Source organism: Lepidochelys kempii, chromosome 3 (genome assembly GCF_965140285.1).
Source record: "Lepidochelys kempii isolate rLepKem1 chromosome 3, rLepKem1.hap1, whole genome shotgun sequence".
Classification (NCBI taxonomy): Eukaryota; Metazoa; Chordata; order Testudines; family Cheloniidae; genus Lepidochelys; species Lepidochelys kempii.
The window spans coordinates 22167274-22184586 of NC_136382.1; the positions used below are offsets into that span (position 1 = coordinate 22167274).

The 17313-nt window shown below is 43.3% G+C and overlaps 1 protein-coding gene and 1 pseudogene across 13 annotated transcripts in view; one reads left to right on the forward strand and one right to left on the reverse strand.

Moving 5' to 3' along the window:
* The window catches only part of LDAH (lipid droplet associated hydrolase), a 175189-nt gene that overhangs the window by 108677 nt on the left and 49199 nt on the right, over nt 1-17313 (forward strand). The window lies entirely within an intron of this gene.
* Nucleotides 13843-14528, reverse strand: LOC140908550 (uncharacterized; annotated as a pseudogene).

Sequence of the window (17313 nt, forward strand, 5' to 3'; positions counted from 1 at the left end):
CCAGCAGCAATGAAAGTGTCAGAAATTTTGCTCGAGGGCAGGCAAAGACAGAGACCTAATATCAGATGTGTTTCTAAGAAGTTGAGGTCAAGCCCTTATGTATGCATTTCCCCTCAGTCAGGGAGAAATAACCAAGACAGAGCCAGGGTTTTTGAATAGCAACAGCCTAGGCCAGATAACAGTGGTACCTGGACTTGCTTTACATGTCCAGAGGGTTAATCAAACCCCTACCATCCGTACTTGTTGACATAACAGAGGGAGATCTATCACCTGGATCTTAAATCTCTTCATTTAATAGCATGGGGAATAAAACTCTGGGATTGTTAGAAAAGTCTTGCTCTTAGAGGTGGAAAATGTGCTGATAAATTCAAGGGAAGAATCCACATAAAAATATGATCATCATAAATGGAAAAATTTTTTATTGTGGGTGTCCATGTATAATATAGATCCTTTTATGACACCAGTTAGTTACATACAGGATACTTATTGTATCTTGAGAGCGGGTATTTTGTTATCTTCAGATGGTAAATTAGTCTTTACTCCTGATGTAGTTAAGAGGTTCATGAACAGTCTTAATAATCTCAGTCAGGCATCCTACAGCATTTTGGGATTTGAACATAGTGCTTTCAAGATTGATGAAACCTCACTTTGAGCCTAGGTAAACCTGTACATTGTTCCATCTGGTCTATTAAGCAAGACACACAAATGGATTGCATGGCTGATCTACCATTTACTGTTTTTCATAAACTAATTCTTTGTATACATCCAATGTTTTTACCAAAGATGGTTTCAGATTTTCACATAATCTAACCCATCTAGATAGAGTTTATGTATTAGTGAATTTTATAAATTGCTAGGTTTACCTCACCCTGGGGGAATTAGGGCATATTCTACTAGATCAAAAGCAGCCTCTATTGCTTTTTCTAGACTTATTCCTTTAATAGAGGTATGCAGAGCAGCAGGGTGGAGTTCAGTCCACACTTTCACTAAACTCTACTGTTTAGATTTGGAAACTGATGCAAAATTTGACAAGGAAGTTTTACAGGGCTGGGACAGGAGGTTAGGAGGGGGTGAGTAGTACGAGCTCCAGCCGGGTGGCACTTACCTTGGGCAGCTCCCAGAAGTAACTGGCATGTCCAGCTCCTAAGCTCAGGGGTGGCCAGGTGGCTCTGCGTGCTGCTTCTGCCTGCAGGCACCGTCCCCACAACACCCACTGGCTGCAGTTCCCAGCCAATGGGAGCTGTGGAGTCGGTGCTCTGGGTGGGAGCAGTGCACAGAGACCCCCTGGCTGCCCCTGCACCTAGGAGCCAGAGGGACGTGCCAGTTGCTTCCAGGAGTCACACGGAGCTAGGGCTAGACCCGCTGCACCACTGACTGGACTTTTGGCTGCCTATTAAAATCTCCCAGATTGGTTTCAGTAGCCACCAGGAGATCGATTCCAGGAGACTCCCGGCCAATCCAGGAGGGTTGGCAGCCCTATGTAAGGCAGTGTAAATTAGCATGCCTAATGTACTTGAGGAGTGTGTAAATTAAAATGGGTGTGGAATGGGTACTTTAACTTACAACTTCTTCAAGCCTCCTGTTAGTTGCTCTTCCTGCTAAATTCCTTTCTTCCTACCCCATAGTTTATAAGTTAAGCCATCCTAGATACCCTGCCAAACTGAGGTGCAGATGCTATGCTGATGTAAATTGTCATCACTTCATTGGCTTCAATGGAGCAATGACTATTTACATCAGCTGAGGATCTGCTCTTGAGTCTCCAGCTTGCTTCCCTGCCTCTAAAAAGTATTAGCCTAGTATCTAGCACTCATGCATGTCTGAAATGTGGCTGCCAGGAATATATTGCGGCAATAAGTTCCACAGGTGGAGAGTGTTCCTGCCTGTTTGTAGTTTGAAAGTACTGTTAAGAAAAGGGAGAAGGGATGTAGGGCAACACAGAGTGGTGCAGTCTCACAGAGGGGGTAGTAATTTTAGGCAGGTACATAAGCATATCTCTAGAAGACAATTTGTGCTCTTGGAACCCATTTGAAGAGGATAACGTGTAGGTCTTCCAACAAAATTTTATGAATACCATCTCCCACAGTGTACATTGGAACTAAGCAACACACCTGGCTAAAGATCCCTTGTAAGCATGCCCAATTAAAAATTGAAATGGGCCTGACCTAAAAATTTGAATACAGAGATGTTTGAGTCCATTGTTTTGGTCCAGCCCATTATATGAATAGGATGAGCTGCTAAGTTTAGGTATGGATACGAACTTCCCCAAAGTTCTGAGGTATTTGGATCTTTCTCTAACTCAGAGTAATGGGGCCAGATCCTTAACTGATGTAAAATAATGTAGCCCCTTTGAAGTCTGTGGAGTTAGGCAGATTTACAGCAGCTGAGAGTCTGTCCCAGGTGGGTTGTGCCTGCCTCTGAGGGATACCTGAAGGATCCGTCTCTTTCTCACACTTTGGCAACACTTGCACCACTCTTTATGCCAATAAAGCCTCGTTGAAGTTGAACTGACTCCAGACTAGTAGGCAAGAATATGACGCAAGTATCTTTTAAATATAAAAACATGAAGCTAAGTATGAGCAAAAGAGAATGCATAAGATGCTAAAAAGCAGAGACATCCCTGACACGGGACAAAGGTAAACGGAAGGCAGCACTCAAGCAGGAAACAGCCCTTGTCACACAGCCAGCCTGAGCTTAGAATGCATATGCAACACAATATGAAGGTAATATTGTTTTGTTAAAGAACGTTATGAATTCCAAATCGCTTTGCTTTGCAAATCTCTAGAGGCGACATTGACGGGAGCCCTGGCTACCGCCTGCCTTCTGCCTCAGCTCTCGCTGACTGTTCTCTAGTTTGCCCCATAAGTGACAGTCCTGTTGAACACAGAGAAGTTTGTGAAGACAGCCATGTCAGTGTAGCACTTTAAGGAGTCAGATGCCTCTTGTGTGTCAGGCTAGGTGTGTGCTTTCTAAGCATAGATAAGAGTCAAGAGAGTGACTGAAAAAAATATAATATCTTGTTATTGCCTGTATCTGCTCCCTGTTTGGTACAGTGTATACAGTATCTGAGTTTATTCTTAGTTTATTGATGGGTGGGGAATAATCACAGTAGAGGATTGAGGCTTTCCAGGCAGCTGGGGCACTGACCCAACTTGGAAAAATGAAGAAATAATATCAAAGTAAAGTAAAATTATCGTCATCCCAGTTTTATGCAACAGTCACTGCTGTTACTGCCCCTGAATTTCTCTACCTACGTAAGGGATATGTGTAGAGTCTGTGTAGTGCACATTTCAACAAGGGCTCTAAAGCAATTGTAGGAGCAGCACTTCATTGAACAGCTTGGCAACCATAGCAAAGCAATGAGGATAATTGCAAAAGTGCATATCATCAATTAGTCCCTATAACTAAGGCAAATTACAGTTTTCCACCCAAAAATCTGACTTAGAAGCGTCCCTGGAGCTGCATGTATTCTGCTTTATGCAGCAAAAATGTTGCAGGTTAAGTTTTGCAGAACGTATAAAGTAGAAAATACAGCACCGAGTTTTCTATCTGTCTATTTTTGGGGCTTATCTGACCCTCATCACCATAATCTGAGCACCTCAGACAGCAGACTGACCTTACTGTGCTGTCAACTGAGAAAATGTGGCAGGAAAGTAACCAAGGATAAACATAGTCCACTGAGATGTCATTCATGGTCTCTCTCTTCTGGGCATAACCACACTGCAAAGATTCTGTCATCTTACTGTAAATCCCAAAGGTGTTTTCAGAGTGCAGTTAGTGTGGTAATAGTGAACACAAGCTAAAATGAAATGAAGGAAAAATGCTACCAGGTTCAATTAACCGGGCTGCTATGCCTTTATTCCTGTTTTTTAATTTATTAATTTATTATACATCTTTATGATGGGTCACTTGATGATTATCTGTTCTATTCATTCCCTCTGAAGCACCTGGCAATGGCCACTGTGGGAAGACAGGATACTGGGCTAGATGGACCTTTGGTCTGACCCAGTAGGGCCATTCTTAAGTTCTTATATCTCAGTACAGTGCAGTTATAATCAGAAAAGTGAGTATATTGAAGACATTATGGGTTTCCATACTGCTTCTCTCTCTGCGGCTTCCTGCTAAAATGTACTGTTTGCAAATAAAAAAAAAAAATTATTCTGACATCTCCATGTGGCATGTGAAAAGGTGGTTTCTTTTTTGAGTGCTTGTTCATGCCCACTCCACGTTAGGTGTGCTCACCGCATGCACCGGTGCTGGAAGTTTTTCCATCTGCAATATCCATAGGGGAGCAGTCGTCCCAGGACACGGACGCTTTCTCCGTTTTACGGTAGGTTCGGCCCACTACCAGTTTGCAGTCCTTCCATTTGGCCTAGCTGCAGCACCAAGGGTGTTTACCAAGTGCACGGCGGTAGTCGTGGCCTACTTCAGGTGTCGGGGTATCCAGATTTACTCGTACCTCGATGACTGGCTGGTCAAAGGCAGCTCCAAGGCTCAGGTCCAACATGATGATGTTGTACTACAAGCCATGTGCCGCTCCTTGGAACTACTGGTCAACCACAAAAAGTCCGCGTTAGTTCCAGTTCAAAGGATAGAATTCATCAAGGCCGTGCTCGACACGACCCGGGCGAGAGCATTCCTGCCATTAGTCAGGTTTCAGGCCCTGATGGACCTCATCGTGGAAGTGTCCGCATTTCTCCTGACAATGGCCAGGGTGTGCATGTGACTGCTAGGCCACATGACAGCTTGCACATACGTGGTCCGCCATGCAGGGCTCCGCATGAGGCCCCTGCAGCAATGGCTGGCATCAACCTATTACAAATCCAGGGACCACCTGGAGAAGATCATCACCATTCCCCCAGTGCTTCTCACCTCGCTGCAGTGGTGGACTGATCGTGAGAAGGTCCTGGAAGGAGCCCCATTTAACAGTCCCGCCCCATCTGTCAAGCTGGTGTCTGACGCGTCAGACCTCGGTTGGTGGGTGCACCTTGGACATCTCTGAACTTAGGGGATGTGGACCCCAGAGTAGGCAACATTACACATAAACATCAAGGAGCTCAGAGTGGTCCGGCTGGCCTGTGTGGTCTTCCTGCCACACCTGCTGGGCAAAGTGGTGAGAGTCCTGACGGACAATATGACCTCAATGTTCTACATCAACAGGCAAGGAGGAGCGCACTCGTTGGCTCTCTGCCAAGAGGCTCTCCATCTCTGGGACTTCTGCATCAGCCACAGTATCCATCTGGAAGCAGGTCAGATCCCTGGCATCAGGAATGCCCTAGCAGATCACATCAGCAGGGACTTCTCCTCTCACCACGAGTGGTTACTCTACCCAGAGGTGGCCCGCATGATCTTCCAGAGGTAGGGAACTCCCCAAGTAGATCTGTTTGCCACCAGGCAAAACAGAAGGTGCCATCAGTTTTGCTGCCAGCAAGGCCTGAGCAAGGGCTCCCTCTTCGAAGCCTTCCTCCTGTCATGGGCCGAGGGTCTGATGTACGTGTTCCCTCTGATCCCCCAGGTCAGCTGGGTCCTAGTGAAGATCAAGAGGGACAAAGCACAGGTTATCATGATCACCCCTGCATGGCCTCGCCAGCACTGGTTCAGCGCACTTATGCACATAGCAATGGCCCCTCCCTGGTCCCTTCCTGGCTGTCCGGACCTTCTGTCACAGGATCACAGTCGGCTCCTACACCCCCACATCGAGTCTCTACCCCTCTTGGTGTGGATGTTCTGTGATTGAACCCAGAGGAGCGTACCTGCTCAGAGGAGGTCCAGCAGGTCCTCCTGGGAAGTGGGAAGCCATCTACAAGACCTACTTACCTGGCCAAGTGGATGAGATTTTCCCACTGGGTGTCGGAATGCAGCATTTCTCCCTCACATTCTTCAGTGCAGTCCATCTTGGACTACTTACTGAAGTTCAGGACCCAGGGTCTGGTGCATTCTTCCATCAGAGTGCACCTTGTGGCCATCTCCGCGTTCCATCAGCTGATCTAAGGTCAGACAGTCTTTTCTCATGACATGACTGTCAGGTTCCTGAGGGGCCTCAAGAGGCTTTTCCCGCAGGTACGGGCCCCTGTCCTGAAGTGGGACCTTAACTTGGTCCTCTCCAGGCTCACCGGGCCGCCTTTCAAGACGCTGGGCTCCTGCTCCCTTTCCTACTTGTCCTGGAAGGTCGCTTTCCTGGTGGTGGTCATGTCAGTGAGACGAGTCTCAGAGATTAAGGCTTTGACCTCAGAACCGCCTTACACAGTGTTTTATAAGGACAGGGTCCAGCTGTGGCCCCACCCGGCCTTCCTACCAAAGGTGGTATTTTTCTTCTACATGAGCCAGGACATATTCCTGCCAGTGTTCTGTTCCAAGCCACACAAGACTGCTGAGGAGAGGCGTCTGCACACCCTGGGCATCCGGAAGGCCTGGGCTTTTTACTTGGAGAGTACCAAGCCTTTCCATAAATTGACCCAGCTCTTCATCGCTACAGTGGATAGGATGAAGGGCCTTCCAGTTTCTTTGCAGAGGATTTTCAGCTGGATCACTTCTTGCATAAAGACCTGTTAGGAGCTAGCAAAGGTCCCACTGCCACCAGTCGTCAGGGCCCATTCGACTAGAGTGCAGGCATCTTCAGCAGCCTTCTTGGCACACGTCCCATCCAGGACATCTATAGAGCTGCGACGTGGTCCTCGGTCCACACGTTCATGTCTCATTATGCCGTCACTCAGCAGGCTAGAGACGACACTGGTTTGGCAGAACTGTATTGCAATCCAATTACAGCTGTGAACTCCCCAGGAACTGCTTGTAGTCACCTAATGTGGAATGGACATGAGCAAGCACTTGAAGAAAAAAAGACAGTTACCTTTCCGTAACTGGTGTTTTTCGAGATGTGTTGCTCATGTCCGTTCCACAACCTGCCCTCCTTCCCCACTGTCAGAGTTTCCGGCAAGAAGGAACTGAGGGTTGAGGGGAGCTATGCGAGCGCCACTCCACAGGACACCAGAGCCGCTCCCCTACGGATACTGCTGAGGGAAAAACTTCCGGCACCAGTGCAGGTGGCAACCACACACACCTAATGTGGAATGGACCTGAGCAACACATCTTGAAGAATATCAGCTACGGAACAGGTAACTGTCTTTTTTTTCTACCAGAACCACCAAGATTCCATATTCAAAACCTGAGAGTTCTGTTGATGGTAAAAGTTGATGCCAAAACGGAATCCATCTCTTTCTTCTGTGCGTCTTAACTGAAGCAAAATGTTGCTCCTTTTCAGTAAGGTAACAAGTATGGCTTGAAGACCATAGAGGAAGAATGAACGCTGAGTAAGAACAAATATTTGTACGTAGTCATATTAGCTATTATCATTATGTATTAAATACCCTGTTTGAGTTTTCTGCCAGGCCTCCACATCTGTGTGTGCAAAACTGTGAAATTACATATGTATGCTTGTACTTTGTGCAAATAATTGTGGGTTTTGTGGGTGCAAAATCTATCACTCGTGTAGGTGACAGAACTGTACAATCAGGAGTGACGGTGTTTACACCTGTAAAATATATGTGTAGATATGTGGATGACAATTTTACATGCACATAAATGGAGGCTGAAAATAAAGTTCTAAGGCATTTTGACTGTGTGTGTGTAGCATGGTCTCAAAAGAAGTGGACACTAATTCTTCACTCCACTACCTTGGTTTTATTGCCAGTGCATGTCAGTGGAGTTATACCTGTAAAACCCATGTTAATGGCAGGGAGGTTGTCTCTTGAATTGTACACTGAAATATACTAGAGTTCACAAACTACTTCTAGACTATTAGAACTTGGTGCCTTTACATCCTGAAAATATTTTTCTAGTTATTCTCCACTGTATCCCTCTTATCTGTTTCTTAGTCAAATTATTCATTTTTCTCTCTCTGAATCTTTCCTCATTAATAAGTCCAGTCAGCCCCTTTATCAGTTTTGTTGCTTGTACTGAGAACTCCTTTTGACAGTTTTTATTTTCTTTTACATCCTGTTACATATGTATGTTTCAGTTGCTGTCCACCATCACCTCGATTCTTTTTTCAGCAAAATCACTTCCTAGGTTTCTCCCACCCATTTGTGTTTTGGATGATTTTTTCCTGTGGTTATTAAGGATAATATTCCACATTTGCCAATAAAATGACAACATTGTTAATCTGTTCTAATGTCAGAAATAGCCTAAAATTATTGAGAAAATATATAGAAATTAAAAATTAAATATAATAGATGAGCAGACACCCTGTCCCAGAGATAATAGTGCTAACCTTCAGTTTCTTGTTGGTATGCATTAAATAGTTTACAACTGTGTTCATAAAGTGACGTTTATAAAAATCTTAGTCACTCATGGCCAGAACCCAGACAAGTGCTCAATTTCTGAACTTATTTCTTTATACATGTACAGTAGCTGCAATGCATTATTCAGAGCTTTCAGAATTCTTCATAGTGCAATAACGTGATAGGGCTGTGTTGCTGAGTATTGTCTCCAGTGGCTAATAAAGCTATCAAAATAGAGGCTATTTCTAAAGGTAAGACTCTTGGATATGCTATGGCCAGATCTCACTGAGGCTACAGTGCAAACTGAGAACCATGGATTTAGCAGATGGAAAGCAACATGGTCCAACACTTCCACATCCTTGCAATTGTATATAATAGTGTGGGAAACACCCACCCAAGTGTTAAAGAACAGTCCCTAATGAGCGCTCCAGCGCATGGAAAAATCTGTGCTATGTATTCAACAATATGTCATAAGGAAAATGTCTTCCTGTACCCCACTTTTGGCCATCACCTTAATCCTGTGCAAATGAGCAAAATTTACTGAGATTAAGTGTTTAATTGGCGCTTTACCTTGAGCTTTCATCATCCAATGAATTGTCTGTTCTTTTCTCTGACATGCCAATGATGTGGATTCTCTGGAGAAGAGAATAACAAGCAATAATTTTCTCTCTGAGGGAAAAAGACCTCCTTATTGAAGCTAAACTATAATAACGGTAAAGGATAAACAGCATTTTTAACTTCCAGAGTTTGTTGTTTTACACTGTTACCACAAATGTGTATAATTGTCTTTCAAATACTTTTGCTTTTTCAAAAGAAGAGACTTAAAATAAGGAGTTGACAGACCTGTTTTAAGTGTACAAAACCATCTCTTTGAGTCCTGATCTTAACTGTGGCAATATGACAAGGGGAGAGTTGCAGTTTTTCAGGTAAATAGGTCTCTTAGTTCTGCTAGTGCGAGAAAATCCCCTGGGTCAATGGACGCAAGGATAGATCTCAAGATTCCCATTGTAAATTTCTTGAATCAAATGGCTTTGTTTTAGCCTCATGCTGTCCAGGATTTGTCTTGCTCCTGTTTTCTTGAAAACTACAAATAAATGTGAGTCAACCCAAAGGAAGCTTGTAAACAGAGCAGCCTGTTTCATTGCTTAGTCACAAGATAATTCCTAGTATGATGAAAAACCCTGTCTTATGTTTCTTTATGTGTCATTGAGGCTGAGAGCTTAGTAGTGTTCAAAAAAGGATTACACAGATTGATGTGGCTAATGAGAACACCACAGTTACAGCAGACAAGTTTAAAAAATAGGGATGTAAACTCTCATGTCTCAGGCCAGAAGACAATGAATAATTGACAGAAGTTAGGAAGAAACTTCACCTGGAAGCAAACTATTCCATCATTGTCCATTGTGAACCTTCTTGTACCTTCCTCTGAAGCTTTTGGTACTGGCCAGTGTCTGAGATAGGAGACTGGACAAGATGAGTCACTAGTCTGATCCCCTGTATTTGTCAATAACAGATCCCAAAGTTCCAAAGCAAAATGTCTGAAAGCATTCTATGGATACAAGGAAACTATTTTTATTTAAGTTTATAATTAGAGATGGACCCAAATCAGAGCTTCAATTCCAAACCACCTGTTAATTTATTTTATTTATATTAATAAATTCATAGATCTGTATAATTGTTTACAATGTAATGTCTAGGTCCAATCCAAAATCAGGAAGAGCCTATTTTCTGGTTCCAGTTCAGATGTGACCAACATCTGACCGTGACTCTGCCTTGAAGGATGTACCTTAGCCTCAGCCCAACTGGATTCAAATATTCTCATCAGCAATAGGAGTACTGACTGTGAGAGCCTCAGTACCTTACACAATGAATAACTGTATACAATAAGAAAGATGGTGTATATATGGTTCATCTTGATAGAAAACTTATTTGGAGACCTTTTCCAATTGAGAGACTTGCCTCTTACCTCTGTGTTATAAATCTTAGCTATCTTATACGGTTAGACTGATTGAAACTTTTCAGGTTGTCTTTGAGAGTTGGGTGTAGGGGAGAAGTAGAGAGTTGTGCTAAAGTACAGCTGCAGTAGTGTAGAGCAGTTGTAGTAATGTTAGGAGACCACTTCATCGCAGATGTGTATATACCCCATACCCCAAGGATATCCCAAGAGATACAATCCATGGTCTCCCTTCTGTACAAAGAGGAAAGTTGAAATGAAACCAAACAGTATTACCTTCCAGAGGAACAAGAAGAGAGACTGGGTGTACGACTGGGAATGAGTACATTTTATAGAGTCATAGAGTTTAAGGCCGGAAGAGACCACCAGATCATTTGCTCAGATGGCCAGTATGTCACAGGCCACTGACACCACCCAGCACCTGCTCGCTAAAGCCAACGACCAGAATTACGCCAAAGTATTTAAGCGCAATACATTTTGATAGTTTTGTAACCCGCTTGGATTATTTAACAGTAGTAAATGTTTTTTGTTTTACAGAAACCTTTCCTGATTGATTTGAAAAACAAACAAAAAATGCCTGTAGTTGGATGAAAATGGTCTGAACAGATTTACTTTTGGATCAGTTGTCATAAGAGTGCAGTTTTGTTGATCTAGTACCACGTAGTGATAGCCAAATATGATTGTAGGATGCTGGTGCTTTTATTTATTTGCACAGTGGTAGACGTATACTGGAAGGGATCTCCTGGGTCATCGAGTTCAGTCCTCTTCTATTGCAGACAATCCCATCATATAATCAAACACATATAAAAGAAGGCCCCTGCAAAAAGAATTTGCAGTCCAGATAATTTGGGCTCCCATCTTGCAAACAGACATGCTTAATGTTATTCATACAAGTAATCTCATTGACTTCAACTAGACTACTTACTTATAGAACATGCATAAATATTTGGAGGATTGGGCCTGAGGTGCCAAATACTAATAATACTCAGTATTTGACTAGTGTTTACATTTTAAAATTCAGTACAAACATTAATTAGCTTTCATTGAACTCTTATGATGTTGGTTATTATTAAGAGTGGCACAAGTAGCAACACACAGTTTGCCCTACACTTCCCATTATATGAACTGTTTTCATTTGCTCATAACGACCGCTAACTTTAATCATTCAGACTGAAATTTTCCCGACTGGGTGTTGTGGCGGTTCAATACAAGACAGGACACGGCTTTAGGCAAGCAAGCAGGCTGGTCTGCTGATGGGATTACCCCTGTCAGCTTTTCCACCTCTTTTATTTCTCTCCCCCCTGCGCATCACATACCCCAACCGACCGCAAAAGGCATCAACAAAGGAAATAATATGACTTTGATTAATATTCCTATTTACTAGCCTCTATCTACTACAATCTTTATTCTCAGGCCTTGAGCTTCGGCCGAGGAAGCTTCCCACGGCTGATGTCCTTATTTTGACTTCCCAGATGGTCCATGTTTTCATGGTCCATGTCCTTGGATAGAACAGAGCAGTGTGTGCATTGCTCCTACACAACAGTCAGAGTGTGCCCTGACTGTTTCCAGGTGCATGAACGCTACATGAACCCTTCAGGGTGTCTATCTGAGGCTGATTTTTTATTTCCGCGAAAATGCTTCAGCCATTTCTGAGAATGAGATTAGAGGAAACATAGTTTTAACATGTTTAAAATAAATGTTAAAAATTGGTTGTAAGAATTTTTTAAACTTTCTAGCTTTCTAGCAGGGACTTGAAATTTGGCTGTGGGGTTGCCCTATTGTCAGAGACATGTCTTTTGCTCTTCCCATGAAAAATTATTTGGATTTGGCCAAATTATGAGCCTTTAAAAAAAATCTCAGTTCGTACATGCTCAGTAGAGGCTTGTATGCAGTATTCTTGTAGCCATGTTGGTCCCACAATATTAGAGAATTGTTAGTCTAGCAGCTAAATTCTCTGAAGATTCCATCTGCACTGAGCATGCTCATGTCCTTTGCTATGTATATCAGTCTGTATGTGTACCATCTGCACGGAGAAACTGAGGCTCCATCCTGGGACTTCAGGGACCGAGCAGGACTTTACCTGCAATTGCTGCTCTAGGCTATTGTCGCTCAGAACTGATATCAGCAAGACCGTCTCTCTTGTGCTCTGTTTCCCCAACTCCTGCTCTCTCCTGGGCAGCGAGGAGGAGGAGGAAAGCAGCCTGCTTTGGAATGCAGTGCAGTGAGGAATTGGGAAGCATTACACATTGCCACCCATCCCAAGGGTACCCAGAGTTGTTAGGAACCTTGCTACTACCTGCCCTTAGTGTGAGGAAACCTTGTCTAGGCCTTCCAGGATCAGCTCCTTGACTCCACCAGCCGCAGGCAACCCAAGCACTCCTCTCTCAGTCAGCACAGGCTCCGCTGTCCCTCTGCAGGGATAAGCATACTCCAACCCCCAAGTCCTCAGAGCATCCCCCTGGAGTTTCCAGCTCCTGTTCCACTGGACACTCATAGACTTCACAGATTTGCTGTTCCCCAATGGGACACTACACACCAGCTGACCAGTTTCACCTTAGGAGCAGCGCTTCACCCCACTCACAGCGCTTAGATGTATTTATAGTGAAAACAAGTAAAAGTTTATTGAATAAAGAGAAGAGATTTGAAAAGAAGCAAGTAGAATTAATGGAAACATTTATATATGATTTGTAGAGCCTAAATTTAACTTACTTGACATTCCCCTGACTTATAAAGATTGGCTCACCTGAAGTGTCTCTCCCAGCATTAAACAGCCAGCCCAGCTGTAATCCTCTGTTCATAAGACATGTCAGCTGGCAACTTGTCCCCTCAGTGAAGGATAACTGGGTGTGCACAGGGTGTACCTGTGCACACCCAGATGTAGATCTGACCAGCCACAGTCTTCACTTGTTTTTTCCTGTATAGACCTGACCTAGATTCTTTGCAATCACTTGATTAGCATTTTGCTTAGATTTAAACAGGAGTTCATTGTGAATATACAATACTCAGTCTATATGTAGCCAGACAGGTAGATAAGTGTCCCTTGCCTGAAAGAAACTTGTTTGTCACGTTCTGGTAACCAGACCCAATTCACGGACCTTAAAACAGTGGTCACCAAACTGTGGGGCGTACCCCCCCGAGTGGGGCCCAGAGGGAGGGGTGGGGAAGAAGAGCCACCCAGTCCAGCTCTGCCCCCACTTCCACTCAGGCCAAGCCCCAGCTCTGGCCCTGGCCTCGGCTCTCGCCTCCGGGCCCCAGTCCCCACTCCCTGCCGTGGCCCCAGATGCAGCGCCGGCCTCGGCTCCTGGCCCTAGCTCCATGCCCACCCCAGCTCCCGCCTGCAGCTCCTTGGGGGTATGAATAGATTTCATTACCGGTAAGGGTGGATATGATGGAGAAAATTGGGGACTTCTTCCTTAAGAGCATAATTTTCAGTATATATGTACACAACTCCTCAAATATTATCCATATATGAGTTTTGCAATGATTATGATGACCAGCGTGACACATTCTTACAGGACGCTCTTTGATGACCATTATGTAGAGACCAGAGCCAGGAGATCCCTATAACGCTGTGCCCTCTACCAGCTGGCACCAAGAGGTGGGCTTCGACGCACCTTAATTTTCATCATCTGAGTCAGATGCTACCAACAGAAGCTTGATTTTCTTTTTTGGAGCTTTACGTTCTGTAGTTTCCGCATCATAGTGTTGCTCTTTTAAGACTTTCGACAGCATGTTCCACACCTCGTCCCTCTCCGATTTTGGAAGGCACTTCAGAGTCTTAAACCACCCTAAGTGCTGTAACTATCTTTAGAAATCTGATATTGGTGCCCTCTTTGTGTTTTGTCAAATCTGCAGTGAAAGTGTTCTTTAAATCAAATAACATATGTTGGGTTGCCATCCGAGACTGCCGTAACACAAAATATATGGCAGAATGCGGGTAAAACCATGCAGCCGCAGACATACAATTCTTCCCCAAGTTGTTCAGCCACAAATCTGTGGGGTTCAAGTAGCGTTTCTAGCTTTTGCAGGTTTTCAAAGTCTCTACCTGTTGGCACTGATAGATGGTGCTTTTGAAGAGCGAATGTAGCCCTGATAACGACTTTATTTCTAAGCAGGCCATGAACCATACCCAATGCAGAGTTCCATCTGGTTGAAATCAGTTGTCCAAGAGGTTCTTGTTTCTGCCTATTTGCAGCTTGTTGTATTTCTAACTCTGTACTGTTAGCTGGACTGTGTTTGAAATGACCCACATGTTGTCTACATTTTGCCAGCACATTTTCAAAATCAGTATCACTGAGCTATAATGTCTCTCTTCAGGAGTGAGTTTGTGTGTGTGTGTGTGTGTTCCCCGGGGGGTTGAGAAAGCCTGGATTTGTGCTGGAAATGGCCCACCTTGATTACCATGCACATTGTAAGGAGAGTGGTCACTTTGGATGGGCTATTACCTAACTATTACCAGCAGGAGAGTGAGTTTGTGTGTGTATGGGGGTGGGGGAGTGAGAAAACCTGGATTTGTGCTGGAAATGGCCCACCTTGATTATCATGCACATTGTAGGGAGAGTGGTCACTTTGGATAAGCTATTACCAGCAGGAGAGTGATTTTGTGTGTGTGATTTTTGGAGGGGTGTGAGGGGGTGAGAGAACCTGGATTTGTGCAGGAAATGGCCCACCTTGATTATCATACACATTGTGAAGACAGTGGTCACTTTGGATGGGCTATTACCAGCAGGAGAGTGAGTTTGTGTGGGGGGGGCGGAGGGTGAGAAAACCTGGATTTGTGCTGGAAATGGCCCAACTTGATGATCACTTTAGACAAGCTATTACCAGCAGGACAGTGGGGTGGGAGGAGGTATTGTTTCATGGTCTCTGTGTGTATATAATGTCTTCTGCAGTTTCCACGGTATGCATCCGATGAAGTGAGCTGTAGCTCACGAAAGCTCATGCTCAAATAAATTGGTTAGTCTCTAAGGTGCCACAAGTACTCCTTTTCTTTTTGTTAAACAAACTGCAGTGTCAGTCAAGTGTGCCGTGATCCAAGATCGCATTGCTTGCTCAAGGATGTCCAGTGATCACCAGACAAAGCAACAGCTAGTGCATTTTCTGAAGCTCCAAATTTGTAGTCTGCTCATTGTGATATAGGTCATGTATTTGTGTTGCAATGGGTCCTCGGGAAGGCAAGGTGTATGACTGATTGGAAGATGCAATTTGAATAATATCTCTTAGCCCTCTGTCATTTACAATGTTAAGTGGTCTGCAGTCCATAGCTATCCACTTTGCAGTAGCATTGGTTACGGTGTTGTACTTTGTTTGATCCATGGATGTGCAGCGATCCTGAAACTCTGTAAGCCTACTCTGTCACGATTGGTGGGATTCATTTGCTGTCAGTGGGTTTTTTGTAGCACAAGAACTGGAGGCAAAAGCATATTTAGCACATAGGTGGTACTGCAGACTTGAAGTACTTCGATAGTATTGGAACTCAGCTAATGATAACCGTCTTTTTATCCAGAGAACCTTCTGGAAGTTTTTTAAAAATACGTTTCCCATTCAAAAGACCTGAACTTTTGCTGCTTTGCTCCATTAACTTTTTCTGATATTTAATCACTCTAGATCATTAGAACACAGTAGAACGGTGCCAATGTCTGTGAAGCAATGAAGTACAATAAGTGAAGATGATCAAAACAGAGGCGTGCGATTAACACTTGTTTAAAAAAAAAGCGTTAATTTGTTTTGTGTTAATCGTGTGTTGACTGCAATTAATGACTTCCCTAAAAACCAAAATAATTCTACATTTGGAAGTTGTACTTTCACAATAAGGGGGTTGCAATACAGTACTTGTGTGAGGTGAATTGAAAAATACTGTTTCTTTTGTTTATCTTTTTTACAATGCAAATATTTGTAATCAAAAATAATATAAAATGACCACTGTACACTTTGTATTCTATATTGTAATTGAAATCAATATATTTGAAAATGTAGAAAAATATCCAAAAATATTTATAATGACTTTAAATTGGTATTCTGTTGTTCAACAGTGTGATTAAAACTGCGATTAATTGTGATTTTTTTTAATCTAGTTAATTTGTTTTACTTTAATTACTTGAGTTAACTGATTAATTGACAGCCCTAAATATAAGTTAAGCTATATATAAGAACAGCCATGCTTGGTCAGACTAGTTGTCTATCTAACCCTGTATCCTGCTGCCTGACAGTGGCCAGATGCTTCAGAGGGAATTAATAGAATAGGGCAATTTCAAATGATCCATTCCCTGTCATCTAGTCCCCACTTCTGACTGTCAGAGGTTTAGGGATACCTGGAGCATGTGGTTGTGTCCCTGACCACCTTGGCTAATTGCCATTCATGGACCTATCCTCCATGAACTTATCTAATTCTTTTTTGAACCCAGTTGTAATTTTGTCCTTCACAACATCTTATGGCAATGAGTCCCAGAGATTGGCTGTGTGTTGTGTGAAGAATTACTTCTTTTGTTTGTTTTAAATCTTCTGCCTATTAATTTCATTGAGTGACCCCTCATTCTTGTGTTGTGTAAAGGGGTAAATAACACTTCCCTATTCACTATCTCAAAACCATTCCTGATTTTATAGACCTCTATCATATCCCTGTTAGTCATCTCTTTTCCGCCCTTAACAGTCCCAGTCTTTTTAATCTCTCCTCCTATGGAAGCTGTTCCATACCCCTAATCATTTTTGTTGCATTTCTCTATGCCTTTTCCAATTCTAATATATCTTTTTTGAGATGAGATGACCAGTACTGAACTCAGTATTCAAGGTATAGACATACCATGGGATTATATAACATAATTATATTTTCTGGTGGATTTTAGATTGATGAGGCATGATTTCCCTTCACAAAAGCCGTGTTGACTCTTCCCCAACATACTGTGTTTGCACATATGATAATTCTGTTCTTTATTGTAGTTTCAACTAATTTGCCTGGTACTGAAGTTAGGCGTACCAACATGCAATTGCCAGGATCACGTCCGGAGCCTTTTTAAAAAATAAGTGTTAAATTAGCTATCCTCCAGTCATCTGGCCCGGAGGCTAATTAAAGCAATAGGTTACATACCA